Source organism: Eufriesea mexicana, unplaced genomic scaffold, assembly GCF_001483705.2.
Source record: "Eufriesea mexicana isolate 0111107269 unplaced genomic scaffold, ASM148370v2 scaffold1490, whole genome shotgun sequence".
Lineage (NCBI taxonomy): Eukaryota > Metazoa > Arthropoda > Insecta > Hymenoptera > Apidae > Eufriesea > Eufriesea mexicana.
The window spans coordinates 1-18,081 of NW_016909592.1; positions in this window are offsets into that span (position 1 = coordinate 1).

Consider the following 18,081-nt stretch of genomic DNA (forward strand, 5'->3'; position numbering starts at 1 on the left):
ATAAACCGATCGATATTTTCTAGAAGCAAATGGAAAAGTTATTTTGGGTAGGAAAATTAAGTTACGCGGTCCCTACGGGGGGTGAAGCGTAGGTTAAGAAAAGCATAAAAGCTAGGCCCTTGACGACCAAAACAGAGTCCTTAGAAATTAATCGTGACCAGCACGAACGTGAGTCGCTCGGTGTTGGAAAAAGAGTCAACCCTTTGCACTCGAGAGGCCACTCTCAGTCGCAGCGTGGTCCCTACGGGGGGTGAAGCGTAGGTTAAGAAAAGCATAAAAGCAGGGCCCCTGACGACCAAAATAGAGTCCTTAGAAATTAATCGTGACCAGCACGAGCGTGAGTCGCTCGGTGTTGGAAAAAGAGTCAACCCTTTGCACTCGAGAGGCCACTCTCAGTCGCCATTTAATTAGATTCTAAAGATCGTTGTTAATTAATATCTCGAATTTAAAATTGTCCAACGACGCGTAAAATATCGAGGTAAAATAATTCTGCGTCCTACAATTAATTTGCACTTCTTTGCCGTTTTCAAAGTATCGTCGACTTTATGGCAGAAAATCTTCGAATCACTATGTTTGCGTAACGAAAAGATCGTCGAGTGCAGAGGGTTAAATTAGAGTGCGTCTTTGTGTGTTTTCGTTTCGTTATCTTGGTGTTCTTTTCGTAAGTTAAATTAGTTTTATGAGCTTTGTGCTCGTGTTATTCTATTCTTGTTGTTCTGTCAGTTTTTGGTGTCTCAAAGCCAGTTTTCGCCATCCTACGATATTAAAATAAAATTTGTGCATCGATAATATCAAATTAACGTGGTATTATCGAATCTATTTTATTCGCGGAATAATCGTGCTGGATTGGAAAATTTAGCTAGGTTATGTCGTTGGAGCAACACCACGATACGGTGCTTCCATCTGCAAGGAATTCCAATGCATTATAAAGCTTGGCGAAACGACGTGAATTGGCGATGATAGCAGTGTGCATAAATAAGAATCGTTTATCGTCTCTCATAACCTAACAAGCCCGCAATTTATCGCGGAGGCCTAGTCCTTTCGAGTTTCGCGGAAGAGCCAACAGAGGCGCTATTCTGCGGTTGTTACGCGAGATTGTCACGCTCGCACAAAGCGGTCGTGGGCTATAGTAGTCCCGCTGTCAGGGACACCAACGTTTAGTCACTGACAGGTTGCCATCGTCGTGAGCCTCGAAATTTCTAAGAGCCGTTTAATATCCCTGTGTCATCGCCATTGATGGCCGTCACGATCGACAGATGTCACTTTCGTCTAAGGCCTGCGATCCCTAGTGAGTGGCGAATAATGGAACCTCGACGACGTCGCGTTATGCCCGATGTAACGATACGTCGTGGAATGCAGGACCCTAACGAGACATCGAATATTTCTTCGTGTTTTTCAACACGACTGCGTGTTATACAATTGCGTGCGTGATCTATGGTGCAAATGTTTCCTATGGCTGCTCGGTATGCCCCCCTGCGTTTTATTTACGAACAATTCGAGGATATTTGCAGGTTATGTTGTTCAGTTACTGATTTATGTGATCCTCAAAATTATGAAAATAATAAGAATATTTTTATTTATCTTCTTCGTATTTTGAACTGAGTCGTTGGTACATTCTTCTAAATTTTATTCCTGAAGAATTAGAGAATATTTGTAGGTTATGTTGTTCAGTTATGCTGGTTTATGTGATCCTAAAAATTATGAAAATAATAAGAATCTCTCTGTCTACGTTTTCCATATATTGAACTGAGTCATATGGTATGTTCTTCTAAATTTTATTTCTGAAGAATTCGAGAATATTTGTAGGTTATGTTGTTCAGTTGTGCTGGTTTATGTGATCCTCAAAATTAAGAAAATAATGAGAATATCTCTATCTACTTTTTTCATATATTGAACTGATTCATTTGGTATGTTCTTTTAAATTTGATTTCCAAACTGTTGGAGAATATTTGCAGGTTATGTTGTTCAGTTACTACTTTATGTGATCCTCAAAATTATGAAAATAATAAGAATATTTTCATTTATTTTCTTCGTATATTGAATTGAGTCGTTTGGTATGTTCTTCTAAATGTTATTTCTAAAGAATTGGAGGATATTTGTAGGTTATGTTGTTAAGTAAGTGATTTATGTAGTTCTGAAGATTATGAAAATAATAAGAATATCTTTATCCATATTTTTCATATATTAAACTGAATCGTTTGGTATATTCCATTAAATTTTATTTCTGAAGAATTGGAGCTATTTTGAGGTTAGATTATGTTGTCCCGTTATTATACTATCTACCTCTATGTTTGATATGCATAAAACAATTTATTGCAAATACGTTCTCATTGAAATACTCTTAATCAATTAAAAATTGTATGTTTTTTGAGTGTTTGATACCTTCTTACTATTGCTTTATTGCTATATTATCTCTCTCTTTCTCTCTCCGTGCTTGCCGTATCACATAATTAATTTATATTCGTGTATTATTTAACTACACACATTTAACTATCCACATATTTACCCGAAACATTTGTCCTTAAAAGTTACTTTAACACATTTCTAACCTCCAAACATAAACAATCGCGAACCTAACCTCCAATTCGCAAGAAAAATCCGAATCACCCCCGACGATACACAGTGAAGCCGAACATAATCCGCAAAAAGTAATCGATCCAAGGAGAAAGAGCCCACCCTTGTATCAATCTCATCCCCTCTGCATCGGCCTTAACAAAGAAAAGGAAGCAACAAACCCTACCCAGGAACCCTCTCCCCAGCGTCAATTAAAACACTGGGCTGGTGGTTCAGTAATTCCCGGAAAATCGAGGCCACTTTTTCGCCCGTCGCGACGCGTTCGCCCCGACGAAGACTCGTTAATCTCTGCATCGGCGATGAATCGTCGCTGCAACCCTCTACATCGGCAGGTGCGGCCCGGCTGTTCCGTATCGAGGTTTAATTCCGCGAGGAGCGAGGGTCGGGGGGAAGGCAACGAAACCGGAGCAACGGCGGCGCGTAGTCGCTCTAACAAGGCGAACTCATTACCATTCGTCAATTTGACCTACGTTCCGCCGGAGTGACCAATGGCTCTCTATTCCGTGTAATGGCCCGCGCTCCGACATCCGTCACCGTGGCACCCGGGGCCGTTATAACTGGAGCACCCCGCGCCAACGCCCCTGATCGTTGGTCCTGCGTGCATTCTCGGGCGACAGAGGGACTCTCCTCTCGAATTTGCGGCGAGTGTCCACGTTGGAAAGATTAAGGAGCCGGGTCGAAGATATTAGGGTAGGTTCCAGGTTAGCAATTGCCGTTTAATTTAGCTTTCCAGCTAGAGGGAGCTGTCCGAGGGAGAAATTCTGGAATTTTTTAAACTCCTAGCTTGGGAAGAGGAACGACGCGTCGATACTAGGACCTTTGTGTTTAACCCATTTGCATCGTGGCTCTACCTAAGGTGCCGTGTACAGGCATCAGCGACGTTCAACTGACGACTAACCTGCATCACCTACTCATAATGGCAGTTAAAAGGATTTTCGCGACAAAAGTAAAACTTGTTAAGAATATAATGAACCGATGTAGACGAGATGCTTACAAAAGGTAATAAACGTGATCTGTGGCATACGAAGAATATTCAGCAACTAGTAATGGAAAAAGTCAGCTCGCGGATTATTCCGCGCTCGGTGATAAGTGACTGTCGTAGCTCGCGGAATATTCCGCGCTCGGTGATAGACGACAGTCGTGGCTCGCGGAATATTCCGCGCTTGGATGCAAATGGGTCAACCACTTGCGCTGGAAAGACGTGTCACACAGGTCGTAATGCTCTTGTCGCAGAATTGCCAACGACGTGGTATACACGTCGTTAGGCAATTGTTAAACACTGGACCATTCTGGCACACGCGTTTGTGAATTTCTTGGCACCACAAGTGATTAATTGCCTTTGTCGTAGTAAAAACTAAATATTAAAATGAACTCTACACCTAGTGATGAGGGAGCGATCCCTTCCCTTGCATTTTATCTTTTGTCAGCGTTTGTCTTTTGTTCCCCCATTTTCTGGAGACGTCTTCTGACCTGCGTGGCCCTAAACGGACAGGCCAGTTCTAACCGTTTAATAAACATCTATACAGTTTTTCCAGTTTTTCCGTTTCTCCTAATCACTATTTCTTTGCATTAGAACCCCTCAACAGTCTCTTTGCTTGAAACTGATGAAAGCAGAAACAGACTAGAAAAAATTGCAATACTTATAAAAATTCGGCAGTCCAAGTGTGCTCATCTAGACCTCAAAGACTCAATTGTAGTCCCCATAGTGCCAAAGTAATAGTACAATAAACAAGTACCGAATGCGATGAACTTGTGTACGATAATCTAGAAGCCTTCAGATTAGGGTACCTATCAACCAGGATATACTTTGTTTGACAATTACAGAATTATTCTCGACCCCAAGACCAGTCAAAAGGCTATTAGCAGCAGTATATCACGTGCATCACGTGTTCAGGCTCTAAACAAACGATCGAGTCAATTGTCGATCAATCGAAGCTTCCACGAGACATGTCCATCGCTCATCCGATCAAACCAGTTGCTCAAGATTAATTCGGTGGTGGTCGCGATAGAGCCGTGTACCATTATGCTCGACTCAGGCCTCGCTACCCCGAGATGCAAATAAATTCGCATGATTCAATTCGCAAATTGAACACACCGTGAAACATCTTTAACTAGAAACAATGGAAATTACATATTCATCATATTCTCTTATCCATTCTCTTATTTCAATATACCGATACTGTGACCACTCTGTACCCTAGATATTACATCACAACTATCCAAACCTTAGGTATTATACCTATCCTTAGGTATTATATGAAAATTCAGGAAAATTAAAAAGACATAGGTCCCAAATTAAGCTAGGTCACTTAACCTCTAAAGAAGCTAGCTAACTTCATACATAATGAAGCTTAACATGCTAGCTTGCGTTCCTACTATAATCATTTTTGAAGAAGCACTTATGAATTTACTATTACAGGATACATTACATCATAGTGGATCTAATATCTTACCCTGATACCTAAATTAGACACCGATGTTCTGACGAATGCAAGTATTCTTTCACTCACCAGACATGTCTTGAGAATTTCTGCGCCACCCAGTGCAAGGTGGGAGCCTAAAATCCAGCGTTACACGGATTACAATTACCACGACGATGGGAACTCTGGGTGGACACTAGGGCGCACGTTTGACGAGCATTCTCGTACATCCTCTTATCCTGGAACTATCCTGCCGAGGAAGCTGGACAGCAGCAACGTGGACAGCAGCAAGCTCCGTGGGAGATCCTCGAGGACGGATCGTTGCCGAACAAAGACGACGTGCGTGCGCCACTACTAACGAGAACAACGAACTCCACTCGTCTTACTCCCTCATCCGTCTCTCCTCCTGGCCGTTCCTCCCCCTTTCGCTTTCTCCGTGTGGCGGCGGTTTAGATAGTGGAACTTGTTTAACCCCGGGGCCGCGCAGCCCGTTCCGCGCAGCGCGTCCCGCTCCGTCGTTCCTCCGGCGTCCACCGGCGGCGCTGCCTTCGTCGCGCCATCGGTTATTGGTTTCCGGGGTCAGATGGCGCGATCGAGAACGGAGGCTTGGAATTTACGTCGTGTCCCGACGAGACGGTTACCTAGGCGTTTGTTAACACTTCGCACCGCTGGCTGCCGTTACGGGAGTAGCTTTTGGAGAAGATCCCGAGGTTGCCGGAGAGTCCGTGATGACCTGGAACGAGTTCCTCTGGTTAGGTTGCAGAGCTGTGTTTGGTGAGACAGGTGGTGAGAAAATTGAGCTTGTGGACTGTGAAACTTTGACCGAACTTCGAAGACTATACCTGGGACAGTAAAATTATTTGCATCCCTTAGGGTACTTAAGGAGAAGCAGCAGTTAGCCTAAATAAGGTATAGTGAGTTTCAGAAGAGATGGCTCAGCGTGTTTTCATCCTCACGACTGACTAACTCCGTTGACACTCCCTGGATTGCAGACAATGACCGCTATTGGCAGAAAACAGAGAAGAAGATCATTGACAGACCTTAGCGAGACCGAGTGTGATAGAATATGGCAGAATGGACGTAGTCTTTGAGGTTATTATTGTAGGAATGTTAGGTAGGCAACAGAATAAGCAGAGAGGTAAATGTAAAAATGATTTAATCTAAACTAAAACTCATTCTAAGCGCTAATAACTCTCGGCTGACTCTCACGCGCTATCTCTCAAAAATGAGAGACTCTATGACTGACTCTAAAACACACACTGACTCCTCCGCGTCCTTGCACTCTTATTTAAACCTTGCACTCTGTCTTCTTTCATACTCATGTTCTCTTTTTCAATCGGTGGGTCACTTATCCTGAACACTCAAACGCATTCATAAACTTCCACTCGTTTATCGCATTCCCAAACACTCTTGACATTCTTTCAGGGCCGTTCTAATTCCTTTCCTACATTATGAATTATCCTATCTCACTCGATCTTGCTACGGCCAAGTGATGATCTTCGTCACTTTTCTGTCAATAACAGTCACTACCTGTAATCAAGCAAGTGTCAGCGGACTTAATCAGCAGTGAGGATGAAAACACGCTGTGCATTGTCCTCCCGAACGCACTATACTTTATTACTTTGTACTATATTTTGGTACTTTGCACTATACTTTGTTACTTTGCACTATACTTTAATACTTTGCAACTATATTTTGGTACTTTGCACTATACTTTGATGCTTCGCACTATATTTTGGTACTTTGCTCTATACTTTGGTACTTTGTACTATATTTTGGTACTTTGCTCTATACTTTGGTACTTTGCACTATATTTTGGTACTTTGCACTATATTTTAATACTTTGCACTATATTTTGGTACTTTGCACTATACTTTGATACTTTGTACTATACTTTGGTACTATGCACTATACTTTGATACTTTGTACTATACTTTGGTACTATGCACTATATTTTGGTACTTTGCACTATACTTTGATACTTTGCACTATATTTTGGTACTTTACACTATATTTCGATACTTTGCGCTATACTTTGGTACTTTACACTATACTGTTGATAATCTTCATCGTGTATGCATCATATATCGAATACAAAATGGCGTCAAGTTCCGAGGATCACGAGTCCCTACCAAACTAACCTTCCCCACGTTGCTGTTTGGAAACTTGCCCCAAAATCGGGCTTCGCAGTGCAACAGCGTGGAGGAGCGAATGGAGAGGGAACGTCAGCAAGCTGGAAGCTCGGCGAGATAGACGAAGGAGGACTATAAATCCCAAGGCCGGACGGAATCGTGGGATTCGCGGGCCGATCGATAGCTTTAAAAGCGGCTGCCTCTTCTGGATCCCCTTGCGGGCCAGGCCCGCAATACCTAACGGAGTTTATTCGACATTGTTGAATGGCGGCAGTTGTAAAAATGATAACGGATGACCCGTGAGGCCCGCTGGCCCTCCCGGGTAATGAAGTACGGTCAGTACGGTGGGCCGCCCCTTCGCCGAATGCCAGGCCATCTCCTAGAACGCGTTCCCCTCGGACGACCATACGCCCGGATTTACACCCCGTCTCGGACACCCGTCACTTTGCGATCCTTTCAAGAGAGTCGATAATTTCCAACGATCGAATCTTCCGCAATTCCTCCGCTCCAGGATGGATTGCACCGCGCTGAAGGCTTCGCGGGAACACACTAGGGTGCATCTGAAATGTAGTGTCTTTAAAAATCGAGGACTAGTCATCCTGATGCGATTGGTTAGGCTAGGTCTACTGAATATGACTTGGTCTGATGACTCGTTGATCAAGTGAAGGTGATAGGGTGCTGACAGGGTATCTTGAGAATTATTTATGCTGCGTTTGAGATAAGTGAACACGTGAAAGTAGCATAATTTGTATTTTTCTTAACACTGTGTTGTCCACACGTTTAATTGGAATTTTTTCTTTTAGTGCTGGTAGGATGGACTCATTATTTACGCATGATACCAATTATGTGGTGTAATAGTCATTTGCCTGATAGTTTTCGCATGACACCAACGTCATGGTGGTGTCACCGGACAGCATAGTGTCAATAAAGAAATAAAACAGGCTTCCATTAACTCGGTGTATTTTGGAGATAAAGGAATAGAACGAAAAATTCCTTTTAGAGTTAGTTTACAGTTAGTCCATGGAAAAAGTTCCTATTTTATACTCTGTGTCCATCTTGTCATAGGGGTCAAATTATATAAATTAAAACCAATTAATTAAGTATTATATATTAATATTTAATATCGTTCATTTCATTTTCATTCTTATACTATAATTATAGTTTTATCTGTGTATATAAAGTGTATATAAAGTGTATTAAATATTAATATATAATACTTAATTAATTGGTTATAATTAACATATTAGTATACAATTTCGTGTTTATAAATTACACGTTGAAAATGGTACACCCCAAAATTATTACCGTGTACTTCACACCGAGAAACCCTGTTTTCTGCCAAACGTTTTTATAGCGAAAACATTAAATTATATTACACGAAAATCGCATTAAAGAGAGATACTGTTCCGTTAATATAACATTTGGATATCGAAACATTGGAGCAGTAGACGAGATAATGGAGGTTCTACTGTAATTTACGCTGAGATTGACGTAGCAACGAAACCGAGATTGAATTGCTTCGTTTGAAATAAAAATACCCTGAAACTGTTCGTGGTATTCATTTATTTCGTTCGCTACTATGCAATGTGAAACAATATGTCGGATAGAGTAACAATTTGGTAAGAATATAAAGGCGGTAACTGAACCAAATTCCCGGAGACCATATTCACAATGCCCCCCGAAAAATTGACAAATATTTCCAACATTTCCTCGACACGTTATTGCAGCCAAAATACTTTACAAATTCGAGAAATTAGTCAAATTTTGAAATTTGCAAATGTGTAATCTAGGTCGTTCAAGTGGAACAAATATTTTCTATTTAAGTCCCAGAAAGTGTTGGAAAATGGAAAATACAAATGAATAATAATTTTTAATATTCTTCTAAAAAATTATAAAGATGTAAAAAATATTGGACATAAACTTTTGTTACTGATAATAATATGATAAGAAAGAAACTTAAAACAACTTTAATATTTAATAACATAGTAATATAATATTTAATAATTTAATATTTCAAATTTAATATTTATTTTTCCCTTGATTTAATTAATAAGAAAAGTAAAAAATATAAAATTTAGACATCGATACTTTTCTTAAAATTATCCCCCTCTCTCTCTCTCTCATCTTCTCTTTCCAGAATTATTCCAGCAAGAATAATTTTCACAAAATACAAATGAAATAAAATGACTATAAAACACTTTGTGAAATTGTACACGTATGCAAAATACAGTGCAAATAAATTGGACTCCAACTATCATCCAGTGCCAAACTACACATTCCTTGGTTTCCATAATAATAACAACCTAACCTATACCCAACTGTCAATTTTACCTAGAAAAGGACAGAAAAATAAAATTTTGAAAGTCCCACAGATTGATAAAATTTGTGTGAGTGCCAAACTACACATTCCTTGGTTTCCATAATAATAACAACCTAACCTATACCCAACTGTCAATTTCACCTAAAAAAGGACAGAAAAATAAAATTTTGAAAGTCCCACAGATTGATAAAATTTGTGTGAGTGCCAAACTACACATTCCTTGGTTTCCATAATAATAACAACCTAACCTATACCCAACTGTCAATTTCACTTAGAAAAGGACAGAAAAATAAAATTTTGAAAGTCCCACAGATTGATAAAATTTATGTGAGTAAATGGATAAACTAATAAGAAGATTTATATAAAACAATAACAGCACAACATAAATTACAATTAAATCTCGTAAAATAAATTGCTTCTAACTGCGACATAACCTCTCGAGGACTCCTTCACACGCAACGTCTATATCAAATGACTGTCATTCACCTAGCTATTGTTTCTCCTTGACTCTCTGTCATACTCGTCACACACACATTCTTCCCTAACGGTGTTTCTTGCAAGCACTTAATTTCATAGTCTATCAAAATATTGGCTAAGGAAGTCGTAAAACTTCGTTTAAGAATGTGAAAGTTGAATAGATCTGCTTGTATGAGCATACAGACGTTTATATATGCTGATACAGTCTGATATTTAGGGTGCGGTAAGTTCGCAGTTGAAGTGTGAGCAATGTAGCCGTTTGACTAATCTGTTCACCGATGATTTAAATTCTATAGCAATTCTAGAATGACCAAAGTATAAATAATCATACCACACATTCTATGACATCCACTACCACAATTTGACCTCGAAGAACATATATCCCTGAGACCCCAAGAGACAACGACAGTGTCACCATCTTGATCCGAGTTTCATCCTCTTCGGTTAGCTCCCTGTTCATTTCCCTGTCTCCTCTACTTTACGATCGAAGAAACCGAAGAGAAGCAAAAGTGGCAGAATGGAGGGGAACTCGCGGGCACAGTATCCCAATGGGGAACAACGTCGAAGGGAGGACGTCGGGGCGATACGCGTTGTAGCCTTCATAAAATTCCTCGCCACTACCGGGAAACACAGCGCAGCCTGTAATTAGCACTTGACGATGCATTAGTGCCGTGCGGTCTCCCTCATCTCTCCTGGCTCAGAGAGTACGCCCTTGCAATAAAGTTGAAATGACCGCTGGTCCGTCGTTAGCCAGCGACCACTGTGCTCTTGGAAAACTGACCGGGACCCTCCTATCGTGCTTCCCGAACAAGGATTCCATTCCGCGTCCGTGAACGCTGTTCCGTGTCATTCATGGCGCGGTGAAGCATGAGGCCCGTAACGTGCACGATGATGGACCCTTTGCCGGAGTTACTGCTGATTCGAATGATTAGCGAGTGTTAACCCTTTCTTTACGAGCGACGCATATACGCTACACCTAGCCTCCAATGTCTAGTGCCTAATCACTCGCTGAAACTGGACATGTGCGTATATTTTCTCTGACGTAAAATTGGAAATTATGGTTACCTGCGTTGTCACGTGATTAATCCAATGATTGGAATATTTAGATCTTGTTGGATGTGATCCAATAATATTAACTCTTACGTTGTTTGCATTTGGATATTGGATAGGGCTATTTTAAATAGGAGGTTTGTGGTTTGGTAGATGATGGCTGTGTGTAAATTATGGTTACCTGCATTGTGACGTGATTAATCGCATGATTCGAATATTTAAATCTTCTTAGATCCGATGCCATTTTTAACAGGCAGATGGTGGCTGTGTCGTCAGTGAATTAGGTTTGTTCTCATGTAGTGGACTGTATTGAGAAACCATGTGAGTTCGTAGATGAGATAAGAAGAGTACACCCTTCTTGCTTCACCTCACTCCATACTTCCAAAGTTATTTTTGTGATTAAAGTGAGAAGAAAAATCAGGGAATGAAATATTACTATCATTAGGAATAATATCTAGTTCAGAGGAATGACCATTCGATTCTAAGAAAAATTCTTTCCACCTGTGTATTAAATACTCTTAGCTGTAACCTAATAATTACTCTTGTGTTGCTAGCAACTCGGTACTGAATAGGTCCATTTTTAATAGAAAATTCGTGGTCTGAGAAATGGTGGCTGTCATCAGTGGACCAACTTTGTTCCGATATAATAGACTGTATTGATAAACCATATATAGATGAGGTAGTTAGTATAATAATTCCTTACAATAGTAACCTATAATAATTAATATGATCGTAATGACGCCATATTCGATACTTACAAAGTTCCAAAGTAGATATGACACTTCCAGTCACTGACAAAAATTCGAGAACTCTATCTCTATCATTAAAGTGAAAAGAAAGATCAAGAAATCAAATACCAGTGAACCTAACAATAATACCTGATAGGAATGACTATTCAATTTTAAACATGACATCAAGAATTTAGTATAGTATATGTAGTGTAGTATAGTAGTATAGTAGTATACCAGTATAGCATATACGGTGTAGTATAGTAGGATAGTAGTATACCAGTATAGCATATACAGTGTAGTGTAGTATATACAGTGTAGTATAGTAGTTTAATAGTATATTAGTATAGCATATACAGTGTAGTATAGTAGTATACTAGTATAGTATATATAGTGTAGTATAATAGTAGAGTAGTATACTAGTATATATAGTGCAGTATATTAGTGTAGTAATGTAGTCGGAGAGTATTATACTAGTATAGTATATATAATGCAGTATAGTAGTATAATAGTATAGTATATATAGTGTAATATAATAGTAGAGTAGTATACTAGTATATATAGTGCAGTATAGTAGTATAGTAACGTAGTGGGAGATTATTATACTAGTATAGTATATATAGTGCAGTATAGTAGTATACCAGCATAGTAAATATAGTGTAGTATAGATTGATTAGTATACCACAACAATTGCGTTGCGACCACACAGCCATTGCAAAAAGATAGGATTCTGTAGAAGATAGCCGTTTTAGTAAGCAACAAAGTCCAACGGGGCCACAGACCCAGAATAAATGGCAGTTTGGTAGCATTTAAAGGCGTTCCCCCATTGGCGATCGTGCATAGTCGTTTCAGCCGGAAGCTAGACTAGCCGCGAGACGTGGAAACGAATCCGTCGAAGAAGCTTCTTCAAAGTGAAAGAGAAATCCAGGCAAAGGACGCCGACCGCACCGTTCGTGCCATTTTGCGCTCGCACGGCTTTCACCGTTTGCGTCTGCGGCAGATCTGCACTTTTCGGTCTCTTTGCTTCCGGAAAAATGCTCTATTGCACTGCGCGCAAATCCTGCAGAGTTTCACCAACGAGCGCTAGTTAATTCTTTAGATGATTCGCTGTGCCGGGAAAGTCTAGATGCACAGTAACTTCCTTTGAGTTCATGGATACCCACGTTGAACAGGTGCTTGAAAAACCAGCATGAATGAGACTTAATTGTTCCAATGAAGATATTAATATCAGCATTAGTCAGTGGAAAACTCATCTGGCAAGTATTTCACATCCAGTTTATTAAACGAAAGTTAGCTGGAAATAAGTTAATAACTTGTTTAAAATTCATAAACGAATGTATCGTGACACGTGCAGAAGGTGTAATTTTACTTCTTTTATTTAAGTTCCTGTTAAAACGTATTGAGAATTTGGTGAGACAAAGACACACCTAATATAGTATACTACTATAGTATAGTATAGTATAGTACTAGTACTATAGTACTATAATATATAGTTCTACTATATAGTAAGTTTATAACTATAGTGCTATAGTACTATAACTATAGTAGTATAAACTATAGTACTATAATATAAATATAGTACCTAGGAAATTTTTTACTCTATTAATAGGATATTAAATAAATTTAAATTATGGTAGTAAGTACCTTTACACTAGACTGTTATAAAAGTACTCTAAATATTATTACCAATCTATTTGCATAGATTAGAAAAGTACCCTAACTTTTTTTTTCGAAAACTTCAACAATTTCGAAAACCTTGGATTTCTAGAATTGCTGAAGAAGCTAGGTGATCAATGAATGGACCAATCCAATGGCTATAGTGATGTATAAATGACTGCACTAAGTACTGTATATTCAATTATCGATAACTCTAGCAACAATCGATCTACCCATCGATAATTGTAGAATTGCAATATAATATCGATGATCAGAGAATAGGTTAATACAATGGCTGTAGAACTGTGTCGATGGCTATAATCAAAAGTGCATTGTCAATTGTTAATATTTCCAACCCAAATTGATCGAAACTTTGATCATTCTAGAACTGCTGCAGAATTTAAATCATCAGTGGCTGTACTCAGTACTCCATTGTTATTTGATAATATCTCTATCGATAATTGATCTAACTCATCCCTGGTCTTCGCGTGCCCACCAAAAATATCGCAAATCTTAGCAAACCTACCAAAAATATCGCAGGAAAGCAGATCTAATGCACTTCTAAAGGCCTGATTACGCAATGTGGGATTAAAATTGATCCAAGTTTACTTTCACTGAAAATCACTGTTCGCTTCGTCATAGATACCAGGGACTAGAGGCGAGCATAAAATATAACATTAATAACAACATGCTACAAGAACTACCAACAAACAGACTGACAGTCATAACGACGTAACACGAACATACCATCAAGCATTTTATTTGCTCACGGTGAGCTGTCTTTTGACGAGTGTCAATCATATTGCGAAACCCGTATCGTGATCACGTCGGGCCGCCATCTTGGCTGCTATTTCTACGCAATTTGCGCGGGAAACGTGGCGACCGTTGCGCCACGACGTTTCGTTCGCCGCGTAGGAACGTTCGATAAATAATAACTGCTCAAAATTGCTTTATCTCTCGCGGCACTCACTTGCGTAAAGCATCGATCGGTCAAATCGTCGGCGTTTCGAAATTGTGATTTCAATCGGTGAATCGTGCGGTCTGTCTCACGGTCGGAAAGACGTCGTTCTCACAGAGCTGCATTTTGTTACCTTTTGCACCGCGATATCCGTAGCTAACCTAACCTGCGAGTGCTTCCAGTGGTTGATTGCATATTGTGAAAGAGAACCGTGTTTTTTCGTGGTATAAATCAAGGTTGTTGGGCAAAAGCAAAGGGTAACTCTGTTGAAAGGGTTAAAACGTATGAAAATGTATGAAAAGATATATCTATTAATGAGAATTCGTTAGAATCAGTCGATTATAATTCTCGAGTGGTGTTATTATTGCGAATCATACACGAATAATTATCGACGAAGGGTATAATTACGCTGTAATTGCTTTTAAGACAATGTACTAAGATATTTTCAAAAGCACCACATTTCTTACGTTTTATGTGCCTAATTTTACCATAATCATAGTACAGTTTTTATTACACTCTGCAAGAATGCATTTCACTGCCATTAATGAATCCACGTAAAGAAACACACGTACAGTGAATAATAAAGTATTAACCCTTTGCACTCCTCTATTAAACAAGGAAACATAAAAGAAATAACTACTTGGATTACTTAAATTCAAAATATAAATTACAACAATGTTTCAGTTTCAATGTTAACTATATCTAATATATTTTATTTTAGTATACTTAATATATTTAATAAAGTAAATAAAATTCTTTCAAATAAATAGCAATCGAGGAACTGTCCTGTGAAGTAAGTTTTAAACAAAATATTCAAAATGGTAGCGAGTTATTGACAACAAAATTGAAAAATAATTACAAAGGGTTAAGATTTTAAGCGACTACTACTCTTTTTAAATATAAATTCCAAAATCCTAGGAAATGAGAATATCTTGCTAAAATAAATCAAAATAATCGAAATAATGACGTGAATAGGATCAAGATAAAATATTTTTAAAAATGGCAGTGTGACGTGTATAGTTGATACAACGTGGTCGTGGATTTCACCATTGGTGTCACTGACGCTGAGGATTGCCTGCTGTTTGCAACTCAAGGTATTTAAAACCAAGCACTAAAACGAAAATGATTTAAACTACTACTCACTACCAATTTACTACTATTAAATTCATTCCAATATTCCGAACATTCGAAAAATCTCCAACCTCGCGTAGAAATGAAACGTCAGCGATACTTAGCGACGGAAGAATCCATTGCAAATTGATACCGTAACGCACTGATAAATTTCCGAGCTCTTTATCTCGTTAAAGTATCTCAAATTGCCGTTTTGGAAGTCGAAACGTTTATACTTTTGCGCTCGACTGATTTTACGATCTCGATATATCGCTCGAACCAGCTGCACCACTATTTCCATGACTCAGTGTACGAAGTTTGACCAAAGTTAAATTAATCTCCGTTCTAATTACACTCCTTTCGATATTCCTTCGCAATCCTTCACTTCGATCCTTGGATCGTACCCTTGCCTCTGGTTGCAACAATTTTTCTAACAAAACCTAACCTGTTTAACACACAACGACGACAAAAGTCGACGAAAGTTTACGAAATTTGTCAGCTCTCGTGTAATTTCTCAGCTCTCGTTACGAAATTTCTCAGCTCGAATATATAATATTATATACTATTAATTATATAAGATTTATTAAAGCACGCATAATACCAAAATGACACTAAGTAACGAACGAAGGTTACATGAAAGAGGTTAACTCAAGAAATATTCTTACAATTGCCACTTCACGAAATATTGCAATCCAATAGGAAAGGAACACATGTGCAGTGTATGTAATTGCAAAATTTATCAGCTCAAATATATATTATTATATATTATTAATTACATATTATTCGTATTGAAAATATTTCACTATAAAACACTCGTAATACCAATGTGACACTAAGTAACGGACGAGGGTCGCCTGAAAGAGGTTAACTCACGAAATATGTTTACAATTGCCACTTCACAAAGTTTTGTAACCTAATATAAGAAGAACACATGTACAGTGTATGTAATTCCAAAATTTCTCAGCTCAAATATATATTATTAATTACATATTATTCGTATTAAAACACGCGTAATACCAAAATGACACTAAGTAACGGACGAGGGTCACCTGAAAGAGGTTAACTCTTAAAATATTCCTACAATTACCACTTCACGAATTATTGCAATCCACTATGAAAAGAACGCATGTACAGTGTATGTGATTCCAAAATTTCTCAGCTCAAATATATATCATATTATTATATATTATTAATTACATATCATTCGTATTAAAACACACGTAATACCAAAGTGACACTAAGTAACGGACGAGGGTCGCCTGAAAGAGGTTAACTCTCAAAATATTCCTACAATTGCCACTTCACGAATTATTGCAATCCGCTATAAAATGAACACATGTACAGTGTACGTAATTCGAAAAATTCTTTTGTTCGTAAGTATAGTCCGCGTGGTAGGTCTTCGGACATTAATCCGCAGATTCACACGCATTTTTCCCGTCGGTGAAATTGCACCGGGTAAATGGCAATTCCCCAAAGGAATATATTTCCCGATACTTAATCTCAAATTACGATCGTTAACGTCGAAAGGGAGCAAAAGAACGAGCGTCGACCGAGCGTCGATAATGAATCGCGGGTATCTTGTTCGACAAGCGCACGGAGATCTTGAAAATTGCATCGCGTAGACGTGCACAATCGACCGTCGATGCAACACTGTGCTTCGACTCGATGGGCATCGTGTGCTTTCTACAGGTCGATCCACGTAACGGATCCATCTCGAGATTTCGATCTTCCATTCGGCCATATTTTCACATTTCAACAATGAACGATAATACTACCGATTTTTATTTATTAATATTCCCCATTTTCTTTACGATTTATCTACGCATCGGCACTTAGACTGCGCAGACATTTTCTACCTGCGCGCGCAGGACTTTTTCCCGCGCAATGGCGACTCGCTTCGTTGTTATTACATTACATATACACAATTAATATCTGGTGAAAATTTATCGGAAATATTTCCATCTCAGAAATATATTTATTATATATACATTATATATTATTTATTATATCCACTGTATTTATATACATATTTATTTATACACTGAGTTTTAGGTTATGTACGTTAATTTTGTTTTCATATATTTCAGAGTTCTTTAAAATTGTTTTACAGTATCCATCACGTGTTCTGTACCTAATATTAAGATTGTCAATTTGTTTTAAAAGCCACTGTCAGTTGATAAACAGGAAAAAGGGCAAGAGTGAGATTCCATAAAGGAAAATGTAATCTTCGTATAGGTTAGGTGACACCACTTATTCCAGTTTGAAGAATTCCTCTGATGTAGTTTTGAAGATAATCGAGGTATTAAATTTTACTGTCACACCATTTTCGAAGGAAATTTTTGAAAACTTCTCTTTTCGGATAGAGGATGGTATTCTAGGATAGTAATTCTAAAGGAAATCACTCGAGACAGAAAGTTTGAAACTGAATATACTTAAGTCACGGTACAGAGATTAAACCAGGAGAAGCATTTACGATTTTCCGTGTCTCTTTCGAATACGATGTTAATAAATTTCGATTTGATTTGATCGTGCCATGGAACCAGCCTTTGAGCTTCCTGCAGAGTGATGGAGAGGAAGTTGTTCGAATTGAGCAGCTGCTACTTGGTACTGGTACGCACGAATTAATACTTGTCACTTTTATTGGCAAGTTTAACTC